Source organism: Aphelocoma coerulescens, chromosome 2 (genome assembly GCF_041296385.1).
Source record: "Aphelocoma coerulescens isolate FSJ_1873_10779 chromosome 2, UR_Acoe_1.0, whole genome shotgun sequence".
Lineage (NCBI taxonomy): Eukaryota > Metazoa > Chordata > Aves > Passeriformes > Corvidae > Aphelocoma > Aphelocoma coerulescens.
In genome coordinates, this window is record NC_091015.1 from 72500651 (window position 1) to 72524879 (window position 24229).

Sequence of the window (24229 nt, forward strand, 5' to 3'; positions counted from 1 at the left end):
GACTGCAAGCACCAAGATCCCCAAGAATATGAGGTCTTTTAACTGCAGCACAAGTTACAGATGTTGCATCACTATTTCAGCAAAAAATCCAAGTGAAAAGAATAAAAGGCTCTTTTCTCTCATACCCTTGTTCAGTTCAGCATTGTAGATACTCAAAAGGAAAAGCATCCAGTGAAACTGTAATCTGATGACATTTGCAAGAGATATAAGTGGTAAAGGTGTAATTAAACAAAGGTGTAATGATGCTGCATCATAAGATTCAATATTTCTGTTGATCATTTCTGTTTTCCTTGCTCTATTTCAATAATCTCTTGGGAATTCAACTGAGTTCAGTTGGTTTTTTAATTGGTTTGAAAATTTCCAGTTAAAAAAGGTTTTAGATTAAACCATTTAATTTTTTTCCCTTTCACATTTTGTATAAAACAAATCAGGGACCCAGAAAGTACCTATCTGGATAATCTTGTATTTCCAAGAAGCTGAAACAGGGCCACATGAAAATACAGACCAGATGCCCTCTCAGTCTTGCACCAAACATATTTCTGGGGAAACTCAAAAAAATATCAAAGCTCCAAGAAAGGTGCCTGCCCGTGAAAGTGTGACAGCACAATTCAAACCTTCTGTAACTGCCTCCTGTTTTCTATTTCAGCAATCAGCTCCATTATAGTAAATGTAGGAGGAAAATAATGATTACTACTGGTTAGGTAAGTAAGCATCAAAGGGGCAAATGACAGCCTGGAGTAAGTGCTATTCTAACATCGAAGTTATTGCTGACTTACACCCCAATTCACATGGGCAAAGTAATGACCAAGTGAACTATGAAATGAGGATGACTTCTCACACATACTGCACTTAGAAGACCATCAACTGGGTAAACAGAGGAAAGGAAACAGGCAAGCACACTGGGATGTAGCTCTCCACAGTGTGAGGCACAGTAGCAGCACCACTCCAGAACTTCAGTCTATATTGTGCAGAACATGTTAACTTAATCAAAAACTATTGTTCAGTTATTAATTACAATCAGGTTCTAAGGCATCTGAAATTTTAGTACCTGGCTATAGCTATTTTGTCCTCCCAAAACCAAAGATGATTAACCTTTACCTGTAGATTAAACTTGAAAATGTACAGTATTGAGAATTTGTTACAAATGAATCAAAATTCTTTTGCAATTTATTATTTTTAGACATTTATAAAGCTTTTCTTTTCTTTGCAGGTCTCACAAATCTCTACTAATGTAAGGTGCTTAATTTATGGTAATGACCTGTTTTTACATGTATTGTTGGTACATTAACACTAAAGCTAACGTGATTTAAAGGAATGGATAAGGCTGTAAAAATATCAGTACTAAAGTCTTATTTCTTCTGATATTTATTTTTCACTGACTCATGACTTAAAATTTGGCTGACTACAATCAGCCTATAGGCTCCTAGTTAAATAGTTCTACACTGCATCATGAAAGTCATGGTTATTTAGTTGTACAAGACTAGATGCTATCCCTTGGCAAACAGGTAAGAAGGGCCAGTACCTCATAAATGACATTGTAACTTTCTCCTCAATGCTCCTCTTCCTGCTCAGCTTCTGTTCCTATCTACATGTCTCAGCAAGACTAGGGACAGCCAGCAAAATGCCCCAAGCACAAGTTACAAGTTGCAAAATGTTTGAGATACTTTTGTTTAATTTTCCCCTTCACTACCAGTTAAGCACATCAGTGTTTCATGTATTCAATCATGTTTCTGTGCCATAGTTTACAGCAGTGACTTCACTGGCATTTTGTTTATGTTATATAGTTTTTCTGTTTTCCAACATAAAACCAGAGTCTCATCTCGCTGGTATAATTTTGATCATGAATAGCCTATACTGCTTTTTTTTTGTTACCATACTGTTTTCTTACACCTCTATTGCAACAAGCACTGCATATGCATTAGGTAGTGCTGCATACTGCTAGTAGGACAGAACGGCACAAGAGATTTTAGCAAGGTTTACAAAGTTCCAGTGGTGGTGAATGCTGCTGGTGAGTTGTCCCAGTAGCATTTCATCTAATCAGCCTAAGCACAACTGTGAAATCCGTTTTTTCCTTACTTCATCATATTTCCAATAAATGAGATGACCATACTGATACACTAAACCCATTTTTTTTCTTTCTGTAGAAAGACAAAAATATCTCGATTTGCAAACTGAAGTGACCCTTTTCTTAAAGATGTACATCACAGCTCATCCCTTAAAACACAGCTGCATTTCTGCTTGATAATGTACATCTCATCAGGTGACCCTGCCAAATATATCCTTTCAAGGAAAGTGAAGAGTATGTTCATCTGATCCATGTTTTCTAAGCACTATTCTCTATTTTGGCCCAAAATTCTGCCTGAAACATGAGTAATACCACAGGCTTCCATGAAAATTTCCCTCATTATCATCACAGAATATGCATTTGTAAAAAAAAGAGTACATCTGGCTCCCTGTGACTGAAAGGCTCCCATAGAAAATGACAGTCTTTTTGTCCCCATCCTGAGATTCATACAGAGCTTTTAAACCCAGGATAATCACTCAGAGACACCTGCAGGTGGATGCCTCTTCGTGAGAGTCTGTGATGTAGCTCTGTGAGACATGGCAGAAATTCCCCAGTGGGAAGAGGAGCTCTGCTAATGGGACCATGTCACTGCACCCTCTCCCTCCTCAGTAAGAGCTAAGTGGCCCTCACCGCAGTCTGGACAACAGTGAAGGGCCTGTCAAGAATAGATGCAGTTCTTCTGAGCACACAAGTATCATATAAACAGCTGTATTAGTGAAAAACACTGTATATATAATTTTGTGCACCTTTGGTGTAAAAAACCTCGGTGGAGGTAAAGACCTCATTTTTTGAACTAACATTTACACTCGTCCACTCTCCATGCTCTCACTTAATAGAAGCATTAATTCTGAACAGCCCTTATTTGTAGCTCTGTCTCTGTGACAGAGAATAAAATATTCACAGTGCATTAGTTTTCCAAGGAAATCTTTAAGTCATTTCTGTAATATTCTAAACTGATTGTCCTGGGTTGAGGTGTATTCTATTACCATCCTCATGAGCTGTTGAAATCAGGTGGGGCAGTGTTTTCCTTGCCTTCTCCCCCCAGACTATCTTTCTGTTAATGGCCCATCATTGTCCTGCTGCATGACTCAGAGATAACTCCCTCCGGACTATCTTCTGTTAACGAGCCTAATCAACACCTGGCCTCATGACTCATTACCCCATTGTGAGATGCTCCACCCAGAGGGAGGAACCAAGCATCCCATCATGGATATAACTGGGACTCTGAGCATCAAAGGGACTGGCTCCACTGGATTTCCAGAGGATAGGAGCTACACAGCCACCGCTGGACTTTCTGAGGAAGAGCAGAGCCCTTCTACTACAGGATCACCACTTCAGAGGACTGCAGCCACCATTCCACCAGACTGCTACCACTACCCTGCCTAATAGGGACTCAGGTTGTATCTTGACTCTGTCAGTGTTTTCTTTTACTTTCTGTTCCTTTTCTTTAATTTCCATTAAATTGTTATTCTGACTTGGTGCCTCTCACTGGTTTATTTTCAAACTAGTACATAATTTGGCGCCCAACGTGAGGCACTGCTCTGAGAGAAAGTCAGAATTACAATTTTGTATTCACCATGGTGCTCAGCTTGTCTGCGTGGGTACTGTATCTTGCTCTCTATATCTTTCCTCACATGGGGAACTACTTGCCTGTAGTATTACTCCTGTTAAAACCAGGGAATGGTATGAGAATTGCTTTAATGGTTTATTATGTCTATAGCATAATAACCTGCGAGGCGATGAATGCCATTCGGAAAATATACTCAATTTTGTTTGGCTGTCCTAGTCTGGGCTCCTATTTCTGGGATCTCCTCAACAATCGCACCCAGCCCCTGGTGGGAGGAGTAGAGAGTGGTTTCTTCCAGCCTTTCAGGCCAGGCACAGCAGTTTTTGAAAATATTGAACTCCCTCTGGATGTCAAAGATAGCATTAACTTGCTGTCAGTTCTGCTCTGTCTTCTCTGTACAGCCTGCACCATGTACACCATGCTCAGAATCAGAGCTATGGCACAGCATCCTCAGGATGAGGGAGGGAAGAAGAGCAGAGCAACAAACACCATGTCTGCACAGACTGTCGCAGAGAAGAAAGAAACCAAATGCAAAACAACAGCGTCCATGTCTACGCAGACTGACACAAAGGAAAAAGGAACCAAACGCAAAGCAACAGTGTCCATCTCTACGCAGACTGGCACAGAGGAGAAAGAAACCAAATGCAAAACGACAGCATCCATGTCTACACAGACTGACACAGAGGAGAAAGAAGCCAGACGCAAGACAACAGCGCCCATGCCTACGCAGACTGACACAGAGGAGAAAGGAACCAAAAGCACTGTCAGCATCCCCACGCAAACCATCACTGAACCAGAACAGCCTAAACCGATTGCAGTTGCCCCCGTTCAGAAGAAGAAATCAAAAAGCAAGTCAGTCCGCATAGTGACTGACGAGGATGCAGCAGGACCTTCGCACCCAGCAGAAGAGGCAGAGCCAGAGATCATCACTCGGTCGCTATCCCTGGGGGAGCTGCGTGACCTGCGGAGGGAATTCACCCGTCAGACGAATGAGTCCATCCTGACCTGGCTGCTTCGCATTTGGGACGCTGCAGCCAATGACACCATTCTGGACGGAAGTGAGGCCAGGCAACTGGGATCTCTGTCCCGGGATGTGGTAATTGACCAGGGGATCGGGAGAACCCAAGAAACTCTCAGCCTCTGGCGGCGACTGCTTACAAGTGTAAGGGACAGGTACCTTTGTAAAGAAGACCTCCAGGTACACCAAGGAAAATGGAGCACAATGGAACAAGGTATCCGGTGCCTGAGGGAATTGGCTGTGCTGGAGATCATTTTCTCAGAAGATGAGAGATTTCCTTAGAGCCCAGATGGTGTCCAGTGCACATCACAGATGTGGTTGAGGTTCACACGCCTTGGACCAGAGATATACTCCCGTTACCTGGCAACGCTGCAATGGAGGGAAGGTGAGGACAGGGTGGGCATCTTGGTGAACAAGCTGAGGATTTACGAGGACACTGTCACAGCCCCGTTTCGCACCCATGTCTCATCCGTGGAAACAAGTCTTTTGGCTGAGCAAGTCCGGAGCTTGGTTGAAGAAGACCATCAGAAATTGAAAAAGGAGCTTAAGGAAGAGATTTATCACATCTCGCCAGAACCAACAAGAGTCTCTGCCATTAGGAGCCGGCGCCCCCCAACCAGGGAGAGAGGATACACGCCACGAGGTAATCTCTGGTTTTTCCTTCAGGAACATGGAGAAGACATGAGTAAGTGGCATGGAAAACCCACCTCCTCCTTAGCAGCCAGGGTACGGGAACTAAAAAGAGGGACAACTACCACAAGAAGCGCATCTAGAGTCAACATTGCTCCGGTCTCTCGCACACAGAACTCCAGACGGTACCAGAATGATAGTATGACTGATCCTCTTGAAGGGACCTCAGGAACATATTCACCGGAAGGGAGCAACATGCACCAGAACCAGGAATAGAGGGGCCCTGCCTCTAGCCAGGTAGAGGAAAGGGATAATCGGGTCTTTTGGACTGTGTGGGTCCGATGGCCTGGCACAGCTGACCCACAAAAATACACGGCTTTGGTTGACACAGGCGCTCAATGTACTCTGATGCCATCAAGGTATGTGGGAGCAGAACCCATTTCTATTTGTGGGGTGACAGGAGGATCCCAGCAGCTGACTGTACTGGAAGCCGAAGTGAGTTTAACTGGGAACGAGTGGCAGAAACACCCCATCGTGACTGGCCCGGAGGCCCCGTGCATTCTCGGCATAGACTATCTCAGAAATGGATATTTCAAGGACCCAAAAGGACATCGTTGGGCTTTTGGGATAGCTGCTGTGGAGACAGAAGATATCAGACAACTGAGTACATTGCCTGGCCTCTCAGATGACCCGTCTGCCGTGGGACTGCTAAGAGTTGAAGAACAACAGGTACCAATCGCCACAGCAACAGTACACCGTCGGCAATACCGCACCGACAGAGACTCTGTGGTTCCCGTCCATGAGATGATTCGTAAACTGGAGAGCCAAGGGGTGGTCAGCAAGGCCCATTCACCTTTCAACAGCCCTATATGGCCAGTGCGTAAGTCCAACGGAGAATGGAGACTGACGGTGGATTACCGTGGCCTGAATGAAGTCACGCCACCATTGAGTGCTGCTGTGCCGGACATGTTGGAACTTCAGTACGAGCTGGAGTCCAAAGCAGCGAAGTGGTACTCCACTATTGACATTGCCAACGCCTTCTTCTCCATTCCTTTGGCAGCAGAATGCAGGCCCCAGTTTGCTTTCACCTGGAGGGGTGTGCAATACACCTGGAACCGACTGCCCCAGGGGTGGAAGCACAGTCCCACCATTTGCCATGGACTGATCCAGACTGCACTGGAAAAGGGTGAGGCCCCAGAACATCTGCAATACATCGACGACATCATCGTGTGGGGAAACACAGCAAAGGAAGTATTTGAGAAAGGAGAGAAAATCATCCAGATTCTCCTGGAAGCTGGCTTTGCCATCAAAAGGAGCAAAGTCAAGGGACCTGCCCAAGAGATCCAGTTCCTGGGAGTAAAGTGGCAAGATGGACGACGTCAGATTCCCACCGAGGTCGTCAACAAGATCACTGCGATGTCTCCACCGACCAGTAAGAAGGAAACACAAGCTTTCCTAGGCGCCATAGGTTTTTGGAGAATGCACATTCCCGAGTACAGCCAGATCGTGAGCCCTCTCTACCTGGTTACCCGCAAGAAGAACGATTTCCACTGGGGCCCTGAACAGCAGCAAGCCTTCGCCCAGATCAAACAGGAAATCGCTCATGCGGTAGCCCTTGGCCCAGTCAGGACAGGACCAGAGGTGAAGAACGTGCTCTATTCTGCAGCCGGGAGCCATGGTCTGTCCTGGAGCCTCTGGCAGAAGGTGCCTGGTGAGACTCGTGGCCGACCACTGGGATTCTGGAGCCGAAGCTACAGAGGATCTGAAGCCAACTACACTCCCACAGAGAAGGAAATCTTGGCCGCCTATGAAGGAGTCCAAGCTGCCTCAGAGGTAATCGGCACAGAGGCACAGCTCCTCCTGGCACCCCGACTACCAGTGCTGGGGTGGATGTTCAAGGGAAAGGTTCCTGCCACGCATCACGCCACCGACACCACATGGAGCAAATGGATTGCTCTCATCACACAGCGTGCCCGTATTGGAAACCCAAATCGCCCTGGGATTCTGGAAATTATAACAAACTGGCCTGAAGGTGAGACTTTTGGATTATCTTCTGAAGAAGAGGAAGAGCAAGTGACTCGTGCTGAGGAAGCCCCACCATATAATGAGCTACCGGAGACTGAAAGACGTTATGCCCTCTTCACTGATGGTTCCTGCCGAATTGTAGGCACTAACAGGAAGTGGAAAGCTGCAGTATGGAGCCCCACACGGCAAGTTGCACAAGCTACCGAGGGACAAGGTGGATCGAGTCAGGTTGCAGAGCTTAAAGCCGTCCAGCTGGCTTTGGATATTGCTGAACGAGAGAAGTGGCCGAGGCTCTATCTCTACACCGACTCGTGGATGGTAGCTAACGTTCTGTGGGGATGGCTGGTTCGCTGGAGAAAAGCCAACTGGCAGCGCAGAGGGAAACCCATCTGGGCCGCTGAGATTTGGCAGGACATCGCCGCCCGAGTAGAGAAGCTGACCGTGAAGGTTCGACACGTGGATGCGCACGTACCCAAGAGTCGGGCTAATGAAGAACATCGCAACAACGAGCAGGTGGACCGAGCTGCCAAGGTGAAAGTATCACAGGTGGATCTGGACTGGCAGCACAAGGGAGAATTATTCCTAGCTCGTTGGGCCCATGATGCCTCTGGTCATCAGGGGAGAGATGCAACATACCAATGGGCCCGTGACCGAGGGGTGGACCTTACCATGGACAGCATTTCACAGGTCATCCACAGTTGTGAGACCTGTGCTGCAATCAAACAGGCCAAGCGGGTGAAGCCTCTGTGGTACGGTGGACGATGGTCAAAGTACAGGTATGGGGAAGCCTGGCAAGTTGATTACATCACCCTTCCCCAAACTCGCCAAGGCAAGCGCTATGTGTTGACCATGGTTGAAGCAACCACTGGATGGCTGGAGACCTACCCTGTGCCTCATGCTACAGCCCGGAACACCATCTTGGGCCTGGAAAAGCAAGTCCTGTGGAGACATGGCACCCCGGACAGGATCGAGTCAGACAACGGGACTCATTTTAAGAACAGCCTCATCAACACCTGGGCCAGAGAACATGGTATCGAATGGATATATCATATTCCTTATCATGCACCAGCTGCCGGAAAAGTTGAACGCTGCAATGGACTACTTAAAACCACCCTAAAGGCACTTGGTGGGGGGACCTTCAAAAATTGGGAAGCGAACTTAGCGAAGGCTACCTGGATGGTCAATACCCGAGGGTCCATCAATCGAGCTGGTCCTGCCGAGTCTGAACCCTTGCACACAGTGGATGGAGATAGAGTCCCTGTGGTACACCTGAGAGGTATTTTAGGAAAGACTGTTTGGATTAATCCCACCTCAGGCAAAGGCAAACCCATCCGTGGGATTGTCTTTGCTCAAGGACCTGGTTGCACTTGGTGGGTAATGCAAAAAGATGGGGAAACCCGTTGTGTACCACAGGGAGACCTAATCTTAGGTGAGAACGGTGTGTAGGGTTTCATTGTATATATATATATATATATATGTATGTGTGTTTAGAGTTTAAGAAGGTATTGATTTGGGATGATGAAGATGGTAATAGAATAAGGGGTGGATAATGTCCTGGGTGGAGGTGTATTCTATTACCATCCTCATGAGCTGTTGAAATCAGGTGGGGCAGTGTTTTCCTTGCCTTCTCCCCCCAGACTATCTTTCTGTTAATGGCCCATCATTGTCCTGCTGCATGACTCAGAGATAACTCCCTCCGGACTATCTTCTGTTAACGAGCCTAATCAACACCTGGCCTCATGACTCATTACCCCATTGTGAGATGCTCCACCCAGAGGGAGGAACCAAGCATCCCATCATGGATATAACTGGGACTCTGAGCATCAAAGGGACTGGCTCCACTGGATTTCCAGAGGATAGGAGCTACACAGCCACCGCTGGACTTTCTGAGGAAGAGCAGAGCCCTTCTACTACAGGATCACCACTTCAGAGGACTGCAGCCACCATTCCACCAGACTGCTACCACTACCCTGCCTAATAGGGACTCAGGTTGTATCTTGACTCTGTCAGTGTTTTCTTTTACTTTCTGTTCCTTTTCTTTAATTTCCATTAAATTGTTATTCTGACTTGGTGCCTCTCACTGGTTTATTTTCAAACTAGTACACTGATATAGCTGTGATATTTACCACATACTACTCAGAGTAGTGATCACTAATAATCACTAGTCAGAGTGCAACAGTTCCTTAAGCTGAGCTCAGAAATCACACTTTTGTAGCTGCAAGAGTTAGAAAGATTACCATAAGGATTAATTTCAGTGGAATTTAGAACTAAATTCAAAGCCTCTTTTAACAAAATTGCTTGGAGGAAGCCCTAAGGTAAAGAAGTTCCAAAAATATGTGTTTATACTAGTTTCAGTCTCGATAGGCCACAAACTATTTGGTAGTTAAGCATTGCTCTCACTAGATAGGACCACAGTGGAGGAAAAGGTACTCGAAGATTAAAAACTATATACTATTAATCAAAATGAGGGGAGGAAGGGAAATTACCAAACCGAAATGCAAAGACAGACACTTTGAGCTAAGCATCTTGTATTTCCATGGAGGCAGCCTTTAATCTTGTTTTGGCAGTCACAAAGTAAACACAAGACTTTGCTAATAAGGTATAATATAAATTATTAAAACTTCTAGTGTATGATCAAATGCATTTCAGATTATTTTTTGAATAATTCTGCCTTGACAACTGCCAGGAGTAATATATTTTGTGTACTCTTGCACAGACCCATTGATTGCTGTCTTTCTCAAATTTCAGTCCCAGATTAAACCACTGTGCATGAAAGAAATACATAATCACATCAAAACCTAAGATTTGGCATCTGTCGATCATAGCCTAGCTTTTTGTAAGATCTCACTTCATGTTAGTCAACAAAGACATAAGAGAAACTCTTTAGCTCTGAGCTGAGGTTTTAATAGATTCAAAACATTTCTTACATGCAAATTTCTTTTATGGCTCAGGGGCACTGTTAGAGCTTGAAGTGTTAGCTAACTGCTGTGAAAAACTACTTGACTGAGCATATCTCAAGATAAATTAGACTTCTGAATTTTTTAGCCCAACCAAGTACATCACACACTTGTACTACTGCCTTTAAAAATATGGACTTTTACATAATCATGCACAACAAGTCTGTGTGACAAATTTAAAGAAAACATGTTAAAATATGCATTACATATCCTGCTGCACTATTTGAAACTCTGGGCTATTACACTTTAAAGGCATTTTTCAGATTTAAAAAAACAAACAGTTACTGAAGGTCACACAGATTACACATCCAAAAAATACGTAAATTAAATTTTATTGAATAGCTCCAGAAGACACATTTAGTTCTGTAGGTATTAAGGGAACTCCTTTGATTTATTACCTTAAAATTTTTACCAGCCTTCTGCAAATGTGGAATGCTGATCTTAAATTACAAAATAAATGACACAAAAAATATTTTTTTCCTAATGGAAGTAACATGGTAATTCCTACAAGAAGCATGCCTGCCACCATGAATTCCAATGAATGCCCAGTACAATGCTGTTAAGAGAAAATGCTGTCTACAAGCATGCTTGTGTCAGATGTTATCAGCTGTACACCATTCCTAGGAATCTGTTGATTCCCAATACACACAGAGTTTACCTACTCATTTTAAAAAATAAGAAACCTTGAGAAAAAAAATAAAGCAGCCAGGTCCTTTTGCAAAGGAAATTCATATTATTTCTTCTTTTTGGGCTTTGAAAACATCCAGTGATGGAGACCACGACCTCTCTGGGCCTTTGTTCCCCTGCTGGAGCCCATTCATGGGGAAAATGCTTCTCTTCGTATCCAGTCTGAGCCTCTCATTTCACCCTAGGCCCAGTCTTTCATCCTCCCACATGTGCCACTGGGAAGCACTTGGCTTGGTCTTCTCAGGAACCTCTGCACTGGCACTGGGAGGCCTCTGTTGGGGTCTCCTGAAGCCATTCCTTCTCCAGCCTTGAACGAGCGTGGTGCCTCAGCCTCTCCTCACAGGCCAGGTGCACCGGCCCCTGACCATCTCCATGATACAAATCTGAACTCATTACAGTTCCCAGTTCCTAATTTACATCAAGATCACTACAAATGACCCAGTCAAAGCAGGTCAGCAATAGTCCTAGAAGGTGGACCATGGTCAAATACAATTATACAGCTAATAATGGGAGGCTCTAGAGATTGATTGACCTTAGGCTCATCTGCATTAAATCTGACACTTCCTTCCAGCTGTCAGCCTTTATGGATACCATCTTTAACTGGGGCCTTCCCTGACCTGCACAGCAAGTCAGCAAAACCTGTGGTTTTCCCAATAACACCTGCATGATCTGTCTGATTCCTTCGATCAACACAGAAAAAAACCCCTTGCTCACTACACAACTTTTACCTTGATTATTACTACAATAATCCCTCCTGTCCATTCTCTTTTTCTTCTACTTCCCCTAATTTCTTTCTTGCATCATATGACCATGCAGCCTCTCTAATAAGCAAAGGCAGAGATGCCACTAGGAACACAAATTTGTAATGTCATGTCATACAGACACACATCTGGAACTTCCTCCTCGTACATTAACATTAAATTCAAATTTTAATATTCCTATTTAAGAGTATAAAATGAATCCATTTTCTCTCTCTAAATTCCCACCATTACTGTATGGCTGCATTGGTGTTTTTCTTGGCATACATCTCTGCTCTCTTCCATGTTCTTACCTAAGGGTAGGCCCTTGCCTACCTACTTCTTTTTTCTCCCCCAGTCTGTCAGATTATTCCCTCAATCAGCCCTCAAAATTCATAAAGCACTTAGATGCTAGACAGAAGGCTGAGCAACTGGGGCTTATGAAATGACTTCCTTTGTGATCTGCACTTTGAGGAGGAAGGAAACAACCAAAAAGCTCAATTAACGAAAGAAACAAAAACAAGAGAAACAACCAACAGAGAAAACACAAGCCAAAAACCACCTCCAAAATGTTTAAAACACAGTCTTGTGCTGTTTTTCATTATACCCACTTGTTTTAGCCTGTTTCTTTATATATACTTACAAATGCTTCAAGCCAGGACTTGACTCTTTTTTTACATATTTGTATTTTGTGCTGCTATTAAACTTAGTGACTCAGTATCCTCCCACTACAAAAACAATGCAAACAATGCACTGTCAAAATAACCTGTCATTCAAGGTCAGACATGATATCTTTAAAAAAATAGTGTGATGCCTGGATTCTGAGATTCTGAACTTTATTTTTTTGTAATAAGGTGTGGGGGTTGTCAATCACTATGATGGAATCAAAGGACATGACAGCCAGCATTCCAGCTAGCACCTGCAACCACAACAGAACTAAGAGATCTTCTAAACAGAAAAAGTTTGCAATTCAAAAATCACAGTCACCCAAGCAATGAGTTGAAATGAAGAATGAACATAGCAGCACAATGTGGACAAATTCAGGATGGGGTTCTGTCACTATTCATCTCCCTATGCGTAGGACAGTTTCTTGAAGGAGATGGCAGGTACTTGCTCTGGGCACTTATCTGGTAATTAGCTGGCTAACAGACAAATCTGTTTCCTAGAGATCACCAGCACAGGCTTCATGGCTTTGAAAGTACATTACAGTGAATTACAGGATGTACATTAATTTGTAGTAACACTAGATACCATTTTTCAGTGTGCATACTACGACCTGTCTTACTAGATATCATTCCACAGGATTCCAGCTTGCTCCTTCTTTAAAGGACCACTGAGATTTTTTACTGGGGTTTTTTTGGGGTGTTTTTTTTAAATGAAGATTTTAAGGTTGTGTTTATAATACAACAATTTTCCCAGTTTATTTTGTTGGATGATGAAAGAACGACAGCATGTGAATGTTCAAAGACTGCTCTACAAATGAGAATATTAAATGAAATATTATATACTTTTTTTACAGCACAAGCTTTCAGAGACAATCACCTTTTTGCTTTCCTTTTAAATCTTGAAACAACAATGACAATTATGGGGAGGTCAATGGCAGCTACAGACAAAGACACAAAAGGTTTCCATCAGAAAGGGTACCCCAGTAAAATGAACAGCTAGATCTGAAAATCGATATTCATGTCACAAGAACCACCAATATAACCGAATGATATTCACATATCAACAGTGAAATGAGTAATACTGCTTTTACTCAAGGGACATTGTCTCTCAAAAGCAGGAAAGATTTCAAAGATCTTTCACATGGAGCAAAGTAGAATAAACTGATATATGTACATATTCTTGGCTAAAGCCTTCCCCTTAATCCTAGAATATGTCATAATCCTGAATTTATGGTGTTTTCATTTATTACTACAGAACCAAGCATCAAAATGGAATGTTCCACAGAGACTTATATAATACAACAACCTCAGAGACAAAGGATATAGCCCTTCTTACACTTCAATGTCATGGACAACAAACATGGTTAAAAAAGAGCATTTTAAATACTTTGCAATGATACTAGCTTCCAGAGTCTCAAATTTCATACCTGTAGGTATCTGTGGGATCTATATGCCTCCCTCGTTTTACAGGGAGAGGAAAAAAATAAAAAAGATTGAAGTGTCTCCAGGGCCACAATGCAAGTCAGCAATCAGATCTCTACAATTCCTGCCTCAGATTCCAGCTGCCACCAGAAGCCAACACAGCCTGTAAAACCTTTTATGTCTGTAAAGTTTAAGTTTTAAAACCATTTTCTTAAAGCTAGGCAATGCCTTAATATGCAGTCTCCCGACAATTTTTCTTGCATTTCTTTTCACAGAGTTTTCTGCCTAGGATTAAACACCTACAGTTCCTCGGACTGCAGATGCTCACCAAGCACAGCTGGAACCAGACCCTGGCAAAAAGAAGCATTTCATGTAAGCCTAAAATTTAACAGTTAATACAGTGTGACTGATCTTGACCAACTTTGTGGGTTCAGTGATAATACAAAGGTTTTCTTTTCACGTTGTCATGGCCTCTTTCCTTTAAGTATCCTTAGTTGTTTTAGGAGGTCTCCCACAGTGCCAGTTAGCATACTTTTGAGCACCTGAGGGAGTGTCTGGAAATCTGGGTCTCCTTTTTAATTTCACACTCAGTCAAGTTCAGCTGCAGTTAATGGAGGGCTCCCTCAAGGAAACATCAAACAATGGTTACTTTCTGTGATTAGCAAGCCTAACTGATCTAACACAGTCTCTATCCCCAGTCACTACAAATGATTCGTCAGCCCTTCCCCACAAGAAAGATTACATGAGAAAAACCTTTCTTGGCTTGCAGTGTATTTTATGCTAGATAATCATGATAGCACCTTGGCGCTCTGTCTAAGACATCAAAGAGCAGTAAGTATCCAATCTGCAGGCTGGAACGAATATCTACCCTCAGGAGAGACTTCGTATCATTCAGAGGGTGGTCTGACCAAACTTCTGCAGTTATACAGGATTGAAGTGCCTGAGCAGGGACTTGAACTCAGTCATGCTCAAATACTGACCATTTGTACCCACTGGACCTCAGTCCTCTCCCACACGGGTGTTACACGGTGTGCTCTGTCAGGTTGTATCTGATAATTCCTAGGATTAGCTCATGAGGAGAAATGCAGTTTCTCTGGAATTAACCATGAAGTAACAAATACTAATTTCCTCTTTTTCTTTGCTATTCGTCCCCTGGAGTTGTCTTACATGCTGAAAAGTCACCACTGCAACTTGCTTGAATATATGCTACAAAATTTTAATAATTTTTAAAGTATCTAGTTCCAAGCATCTTTAACTGGCCACCATCAATTTTTTTCTCCAGACTAACCTTCTAGCAGACACTTCGAACATCTGCCTCATCTTTATCTGTAAAATGGGAAGACAAAAGCTGCATTTCAGGAGGATAATGTAAACATAAACTTACAACTGTTTCCGAAGCACTCAGAAATTTAGTTATGGGGGTCACAGTAAAGGTTAGAAAGAAATAAGTAACTCCCTTGAAAGCAAGGTTTAAAAGGCATGTAATGACACTAATATTACATGACAAACAATGAAGAGGAAAAATATCTAACAAAAGCTTATCAAATTGGATACTAGGAGAAATTTCTTTACCCAAAAAGTTCTCAAGCATTGGAACAGGTTGCCCAGGGAAGTGGCTGAGTCACTGTCCCAGCAGGTATTTAGAAGATGTGTGGATGTGGTACTTGGGGCCATGGTTTAGTGGCTTGGCAGTGCTGGATTAGTGATTGGACTTGATGATCTGTAAGGTCATTTCCAACCTAAAAGATTCTGATACTAAAGGAACAGTCTCAGCTCCGTGCACAGGGGAAAACAATTTGTGCATGGATGTGTGTGAAAATACTGCACAAGCACCTAATAAAGGGCTGAAACACAGGACAGTTGGCATTTACACAGAAATGAGGAGTGTTAAACTTTTCTCTATTTAGAAAAGGCTACTGGTCTGTGAGAATACAGCCCATAATATTTTAATACAGCTTTCTTTCATGTTTTGCTATTGCTTTTGTCTGGAAGTGAATACAAGTATTGACAACAATTGACTCCTGGCTAAGTGGTGTCCTCCAAACCATTTCAATATCTCTGCCTATTGTAGCAACTTTTGAACCTACTCACTTACTTCAACAGTGGGAAAACAGCAAGGACTGGTAAAAACCCCTCACCCAAGTCTAAATCAGTGCTCCCGCTGAGGGAAAGGGCAAACCACAGCCTCAAGGAGCTGTTTTATGCCATCATCCTGCTGACCAACTTGTACCCCTGAAACTCCAAATCACATGTGGTAGTTACACAAATCAGGAGAATAAGTTATGCAAAAGTGAGAAAAACACAAATAAAATAGAAGATGACCTGAAAGTGGCAAACATATACCAGCTGTCTACAGGGGTGAGAAATGCAAGCCCACAGGATGATAACTGTGGGGCTTAATCTAGTCTTTAACAAATTGATGGGTTTGGATTTTAAAATGTTCCATGTCTCCATACTAAAGCTTAACAGCACTACAACAGTTTTCTTTCATCACACAAGATACTCCCCCAAGTATAATTCATTCCTTTCCAGCTATTAAGAGCTGCACATCTGGCTTTCCCCTGTGGTTCTGTGACAAAATCTGATTATGCTACAGAATCTTAAGCACTCCTCACTGAAAAAATAATGAACTAACATTTCTTTGGACAGAGACACATGAGCTGAAAGAGGAAAAGAATTCCTGTCATTCTAAGCACTGCTTCCATCATTTCATCAAATTAAAGTTCTTGTATTTTCAAAAAACTATCTGTGTCAGAAATGGATATTCACAGCTGTCCTTTTTGTATGATAATTACATTATCTGCATTTATCAGAGATTTTGTACGTGAGAATTGCAAAATAGTTTCCATACGGGTAAGATAAATCACAGTCACACTGACTGAAATGACTTAACAATCACATGTGAAGTCATGTCAAAACAAGGACGAGAGTTAAAAAAAAAATACTCTAGTCCTGATAACAGGACCCTTTCCTCAGGACCAGAAATCCATCTGGTCGATATTATGCATAGGTAGTTTTTGTAGCTATGTGATTTTTTTTGACAAAGAGAGCTTGAATGTACTGCCTACACATTTTTGTTCCATCAAAAGTACTTTCACAAACATTTCCAAGCCACTCCAATTCAAAATGGAGCATTTGCTCAAATTCCGTGACAGTACATATATACAGGTATGAAGAAGAATCCATCAATTTGAAAGCCAAGACATTTAGTGAATAATTTTCTCATATAGTATTATGTCAAGGACCCCCTGATTATATTGATACTAAAGAAAAATAACAGTAATTTCCATGGGGCTTTTTCTTTTTGTTTTGCATTTGACATCTGGCTCTCTAGCCAGTCAGGTTTCATTCCTTTCACTATTTATCAATCACACATCCATCTCAGGCTTTAGTACTGGGGTGGTCAAACCTTTTTGAGAGGTCACATGGGTTGACCAAGTGCCTAGACTGCCATGCCTTGCCAATCATGCGGCCAGACAGAAATGCATCATGTAATTAATAGCTACGAGCTCTCCTGCTCCACACATCACATATGCTCCCACTTATATGACACTGACCTGGCAGCCTTTGGAAAAGAGGGCATTGGATAACACCAAATGAGCCAGGTGAACTCTTTAGGTTGTCCCACACCACAGGCTGGCCATTTTTGCACTGGAATAATGACAACATGCTCACCCATGCTCACACATGTGTGGAGAGGGCTTCTTTATAGGCCAAGTCTCACAAAACAGGGTTTCTACTGGTAAGACCAGGTAAAAAGGCAAAATAAAAGTTGTCATAAAGAAGACATTGATAGCACAGTGACATTAACACTCATGATAGTATTTGCTGACTTAGATTGAGCCAGAAGCTTGGGATTAATTATTTTCGTATAGGTTGATGAGCTATCTAAATCAAAAATGGTCTGCCTTTGGGCCCTTAATTATTCTGTGTGATTGCCATCACCAAGAACAATTAAAAATTTATTTTAGAAAACATTTCTTTTAGAAAAATATTTATAAAAATTTTTTAAATGTTTGGTTTTAATTTACAAATGATTTGTCAGCCCTTTTCTACAATAAGTAATGAGAAAAATCCATATTATTTCTTTCATACCATGGTGGCATTAATGAATATGTAATTGAACTTTGGTTTTGAGCTTACACCACTGTATCCTAATTAAAAGTGACTTCATGCCAGTGCTTGTTACCTTAGCAATTGAAAGCTGAAGCACCACCGCAGTACATATATTTCCATCATCATGATTCCAGTTTTTAAAAATATCTAGAATTGAAGAAATATGTCCTAGATCATGATTTTATTATTACACCAAATCTGAGTTGTGGTCCTGACTTGAGGAAAAGAAATGAAAGTAAATATGCTGAAACATTAACATCCCATGGGCTTGAGTTTCAAGCACAGAAAAGCTGTGCTTGAAGCCCTCTGACTCTTTTGGAACCTCAAAACTTGATCTGTTTCTGATGCCAACCGGCAAATCCGCTTGGAGTCAACTCCCTGTGAAAATTATGAACAAGCTTTGGAATATGTTGTGATGAAAAAGAAAGGCTTAACACCTAAAGGACTCTACAAACAGATGCAGCACCAATTTTACCTTAGTGGGAACATGCATACTCCTACCACACCACCACCATAACCTTTCATGCTAGCCTGACTATATCTTTCAATCCAGAATTCCTTCATCCCAGCACTGGATCAGACAATTACAACAGATCCAGTTGTAACTTCTGGCTAGAATGGCTGGCATTAGAATAAATCAGTAGAAAATCTTCTTGCATCTTTGAGAAGGGTTCTGAGGTCTGAAATAACAAATTAGAGGTGGAGGAGCTCTTAAAGTAATTTAAATACACAATGGGAAGTAGTCAGAGGAAGGTTATCAAGATTGGTGTACTGCACACTAACCACAAGTAAAGCTGTCTTTAATGAAGTACTTCAGTAACCAGTACTTTTTGTGTTTCTTTTTACTTAATGGTCTTTGATAAAGCCCACAGGAACAGCTTGCTTTGGAACTTGCTGAAAGTAAGAACTGATCCTAAAGCTCAGTTTAAGAGTCAGGTCCTGTGAAAACTAATAGGCACTGAGCCAAGTTCCTTAAAGAGAGAATGCAAACTTCTACAGTGATTATTCCCCCCATAGTTTGAGAAAACTCCTTTAAAAAATGTCTTAGTGGGAGAGGTTGTAGTAGGAGGGCAAGGGTTTATTTCTATTTTTTGGTCCAGTAAAACTGCAACAACACGCTTTAATTGCTAATGGCATGATAAAGGATCTGAAGGAAATGTTAAATTTGATGTGGAATACAGCCTGCACAAACACAAAGTCACTGTATGTAACCTTTGAATAAGCACCAGTTTCTAAGTTTGCTTAGATGCTACAACATTCTGGGGACTGTCTTTGAGCATACAATCATTCCAATGTGTTCAACAGTCACAGTAAGTTCTCTGGATATTTTAGTGTAGTTAGGAATATATCCTTGTTGGACTAAATTTGAGGCTGTGAATTTCACATTCACTTCACTTAAGTATGGTATTTGAATATTTTAAGATACCTTTTCTCCAGTGTAGCCATCAAATAGAACTTATTACTCAACTGCAATTTAATTTCAGTCAAAGACATAGCTCCTGCAAATTTGCCTTTGAATTTTTATATGCAGACATCTCTCCAACTATAATTTAGTAGTGACAAAACCTTACAAAATTTGTTTCTTTCTCTTACTGAAAAGCCTTTTCCCCTTATTCTTACCCTTCTTCCTTATTACCCTTGACACCACAAACTTAAAAAAAAAAATCTCTAAGCTCTAATTAATCTCTAACAAGTATATTAAAAGCACAAACATAAATTACTATGCCCAAATATTATAAAAGTCTGACTGAGAAATTATGATTAAAAATGGATCTGGGTATCCTACTATAACTCACAATTAATCCTAATATTGCCAGATCAGTTCAACGCTTTTTCAGTGGATTTGTCAGAACAACAAAAAAAAGCTACTTGCAAAATTTATGTGTACCTTAGCAATTCTCATTATCATAAAGGGAATAAGCAAGAACACAATGATTATTAGACTATTAGAAATCCATTAATCTACTCAGAATCTAATAAAAATTTTGAACATGTAATAGCATTAAAGGATACAGAAATGGCAGTTTACCTTTAACACGGTTTGGTAATTTCTTTGAAATTAGATACACTTTTAAAACAGTTTTGAGTTAAAAAAATAGCTTAATCTCATTACTGTAATTTTTATTGCCCTTCAAAACAATCTCAAAGGTAATGAATCATTTCACCTCAATGGTTTTGGCAACAAATACATTTCTAAGAGGCGGAAGTTCAACGTTCCAGAACTTTGTATGTGTAAATCCAAACCTCCTACTGACCTTTCATTTGGTGATGGGGAAAGCTGTATCATGAGCTCCATGTGCCTTTTTTGGGCTGTCCCTTTCAAGTATTCATGTAGAAAGACTATTTTGATTACAGCTTCAATACATGAGGAACAGACAGAAATAACATCCACTCAAGACATAAATATCTGGTGCCTCTGTGTGTTTGCTTGCAGGGAAAGGAGAGACAGGGAAGGAACAGAGAGAGAAATACTACTCAAGTGTGCTTTTTGGTGCTCTAAGGAGTACTAATAAAAAGAAAAGGGATGACTAAATACTACAAGCAGAGACAAAATGTACACATGGGCTGAATATCTTTCATCTATCTTTGTATTAAAAGTCTACTGGATGATTTTTGTGGATTGGATGTAGATGACTTCCAAAATAACATAAAAAATGAGAAAAGTTGTGGCAGCTATATTTTTCTCATGAAAGCCAGTTAAAACTTACTGAAACGTTGGTACATTAAACAATAAAGAATTACTAAAAACAAATACTATCTGATGCTTCCCAAAGAGTCTGTTTGTTAGTGATCTGATGGAAATATTTTAAAAGAAACTCCTAAATATTACAGGGAGTGTCAAGCAGTTAAAATTGCCATGGCTACACACTTCCTTATGCCAACAGAGAGCAGAACCCACTCACTGATCTTGCAGCGCAGCAGCAGCAGGTTAAGTACTAGAAATAATACACAAAAATGGCAGAACTATTTTAGCACTTGGAGTTTTACTTCTGGAGGCAGAAGGGGTAGAACATTTCTGTTTAACCTTTTCTTATTCTCCAGAAAGTTACTTCGAGTTGAATCCTCCTAGCCATTACTATTTCCATTTATTGCTCAGGTCTTGGGCGTGCTGTCTTAAATCACCTCTACGTATTTTAGCCCTCTAAGCAGGGCAGAGAAATGTGTTGGATCAGCACACTTGCACTGCCTTCTGTTCTGGTTTGCAAGTCATCATATGGCTACATTAAAATGTTCACAGAAGTACAGCAAATAAGGCTGGAAACAAAGAGGTCACCTAGCCCATACCCACGACCCAAGGTGGCTGACCTACATCTCAAGTGTTTGTCACAGATATGGGCTAAGTATGTTTCTAAAGATTAGTATTGATTAAAGCTCCCCAACCACTACACGCAATTCAAGTGCTTGTCTAAGCCCAGCAAGAAAAATTTACTCTGCCCAGAAGAAAGAATCGACCCCAAGTTTCAAATTTTAAGCCGAGAAATGGGCTTTCAAGCAGAAGAAAAATTCAAGTCAACTCAAATCCCCAAATAAATAAAGCCAACACAGCATGCAGATAACGTGTAGATCATGAAAATCAGCATCTAAGAAACAGCACATGGCAAATTTTTGTTCCTTTTCCAGGAAAAAATGAGACTTCCAAAGGTCCTTTTTAAAAACATCCATAGGTGGCACTGAGCTCTGCTCTTCAAAAGGAAATATTTCTCTTATTGCATTAATTTTATAGTGATCTTCATGAAAAAACTGAAGAAAATGTAAGAAAAAAAGATTAATTAAGAAGAATTTTATGCCATCTTTTATGACCTCTATTTACAACTAGCAGGGAATACAAGTAACACATTAAATAAAACAGATTAATACACACAAAAGCCCTACAATCAGTTCTTTCAGAGAATCATTGAATCATAAAATGGTTTGTGTTGGAAGGGACCTTAAAGATCATCTATTTCCAACCCCCCTGCCATGGGCAGGGACACCTTCAACTAGACCAGGTTGCTCAAAGTTCCACACAACCTGGCCTTGAACACCTCTAGAGATGGGATAGCCACAGCTTCTCTGGGCAACCTGTTCCAGTGCCTCATTCCCTCACAGTACAGAATTTTTTCTGAGTATCTAATCTAAACCTACTCTCCTTTAGTTTGAATGCATTCCCCCTTGTCCTATCACTACCTGCTCATGTAAAAAGTCCCTCTCCATCTTTGTTGCAGATTCCCTTCAGATCAGTATCAGGTCACCCCAAAGTTTCCTCCTTTCCAGGCTAAACAAGCCCAATTGTCCCAGCCTTTCCTCATAGGAGAGGTGCTTCATCCCTCCAATCTTGGTGGCCTGCTCTGGACTTGCTCCAACAGGTCCATGTCCTTCCTGTGCTGGAGATCCCAGAGCTGGATGTAGCACTGCAGGTGGGGTCTCACCAGAGCAGAGGGGCAGAATCCCCTCCCTCACTTTGCTGGCCACGCTGCTTTGGATGCAGCCCAGGATACGTTTGGCTCTCTGGGCTGTGAGTGCCCATGGCTGGGTCATGTCCAGCCTCTCATCCACCAGCACCCCCAAGTCCTTCTCAGCAGGGCTGCTCTCCATCTGTTCATCCCCACACTGTGTTGATACCAGGGATTGCCCTGACCCAGGTACAGCACCTTGCACCATGGGCCCAATTCTTGAGCTTGTCCAAGTCCCTCTGGATGGCATTCCATCCTTCGGGTGTGACAACTCAGCTTGGTCACAAAAGAGGTGTCAGAAAGTGGGAGAGAGTGCAACTGAGTTACCAAAAGGTATGTTCCTAAGAATGAAAGAGCACCAAGTAGTGCACTGTATTTTCAGAAAGCATTACTTGAAAATGACTTTATATAGAAGACGTTGCCTTTTATTTTTGTCAGTATGTTTCTCTTTGATAGAAACTTCACCACATGTTTCTCAAATTGCCCTTTCTTGGACTTTGTGATACAAAGATCTCTTTGCAAAGTACCTTTCTGAGACAGGTAAAAGGCATACTCTATATTAGTTTATCTTTCTTCTTTGGAAATCCCAATCCTTCATTAGCATTTCTCATACTTTCTACAGTTTCTGTTTCTGAACAGAAATTTTATGAAAGACTCCTCTACTCACATCTCTATGCCATTTTTTGATCTAAAATTTGCTTCCTCATTCTTTTTTTGCCCTAAATCTCTAATCTCTAGTTCCTGTTCAGGAACCAAATTTTCCACCACTTTGAAACTCCAGCACATGTAAAAACTGTGCTTATTAATTAATGCACATCTTCCACATTTCCTTCCAAGTCCTTGAAGGAAGTTTCCACTACAGAGATCTTAATTCTGACATGATTTCTTTCATTTCTGTTCCAGCAGAAGACATTTTCTTCCCCCTTCTACATTTTATTTTGCCTGCAAGTGAAGTGCCCTTTCTACCTGAGATCAGAGAGTTTCCTTTAAGCTATGCTTTGTTGAGTTTTCTTTCTGGCAGGCTATAAAGAAGTGTTTGATATATGCATCTTTCCTGTTTCTTAACATCAGAAAAAAAGGCTGGGTAATGTTTAAAGGTCATCTTTTGCTCACGTAACTAGAAAATACTGGTGGCTAACTGGAAGACCAGGAACATAAAGCTTCTTCATTAGTATCCAGAAGTACAATGCCACAATAACCTACTGCAGGTTATTGTGGCAGTTAAAATGCAGTGAGGATGGGGGAGAAAACAGGAACAAGCAGAATGACCAATTAATTGGTTGCTAACTGAAAACCAGCATCTCATTCCTCATTTCCTCCAAAGATCCCAATGACTTGAATATCTATGAGCTTAGCAGGCCAACTGTGGTATTTCCAAGGCCTGGGAGCTACAGAGATGTGCACCAAGATCCCGGACTCACAAAAGGAGATAGTGCAAATGGCAGCTCCCAGCAGAAGCCATTCACAGGGGAAGTGTTAGACATGGAGAATATCATCACAGAAACCAATGGAAAAAAAACCCTGGAAGATGTGCCTGTACTTGTTTGAAAAGAAAGTCAGCCATGGATGCGTTATAGAAACATGAACTGTGAACATAAAATAATCATGACTGGGGATTAAACAGCCTGTTAAAATTATTGTTTTTCTCTGGCCTTAATTTTCCATCTGATTAGAATTTCCCACCAAAGGCCCTCAGACTTATGGGGCTTCGATTCTGGCAATGCATTGCAACTCTGGCAGGTAGCCAGCCCTTTCTTTTTATCCCTCAGCTCTTTGGTCTTTTCTTCATATATTTCTCATCTTGCACTACTTTTTTCCTCTAGTCACAGAACATATGTAAACAACCAGAATTATTTTTGGAGTACAGAAGCATAACATACTCTGTTTCTGGTTTTAACAAGAGATCA

At 41.6% G+C, this 24229-nt stretch overlaps 1 protein-coding gene across 6 annotated transcripts in view; it reads right to left on the reverse strand.

The window, feature by feature from the left end:
- Nucleotides 1–24229, reverse strand: part of CDKAL1 (CDK5 regulatory subunit associated protein 1 like 1) — a 383689-nt gene that overhangs the window by 1282 nt on the left and 358178 nt on the right. The window lies entirely within an intron of this gene.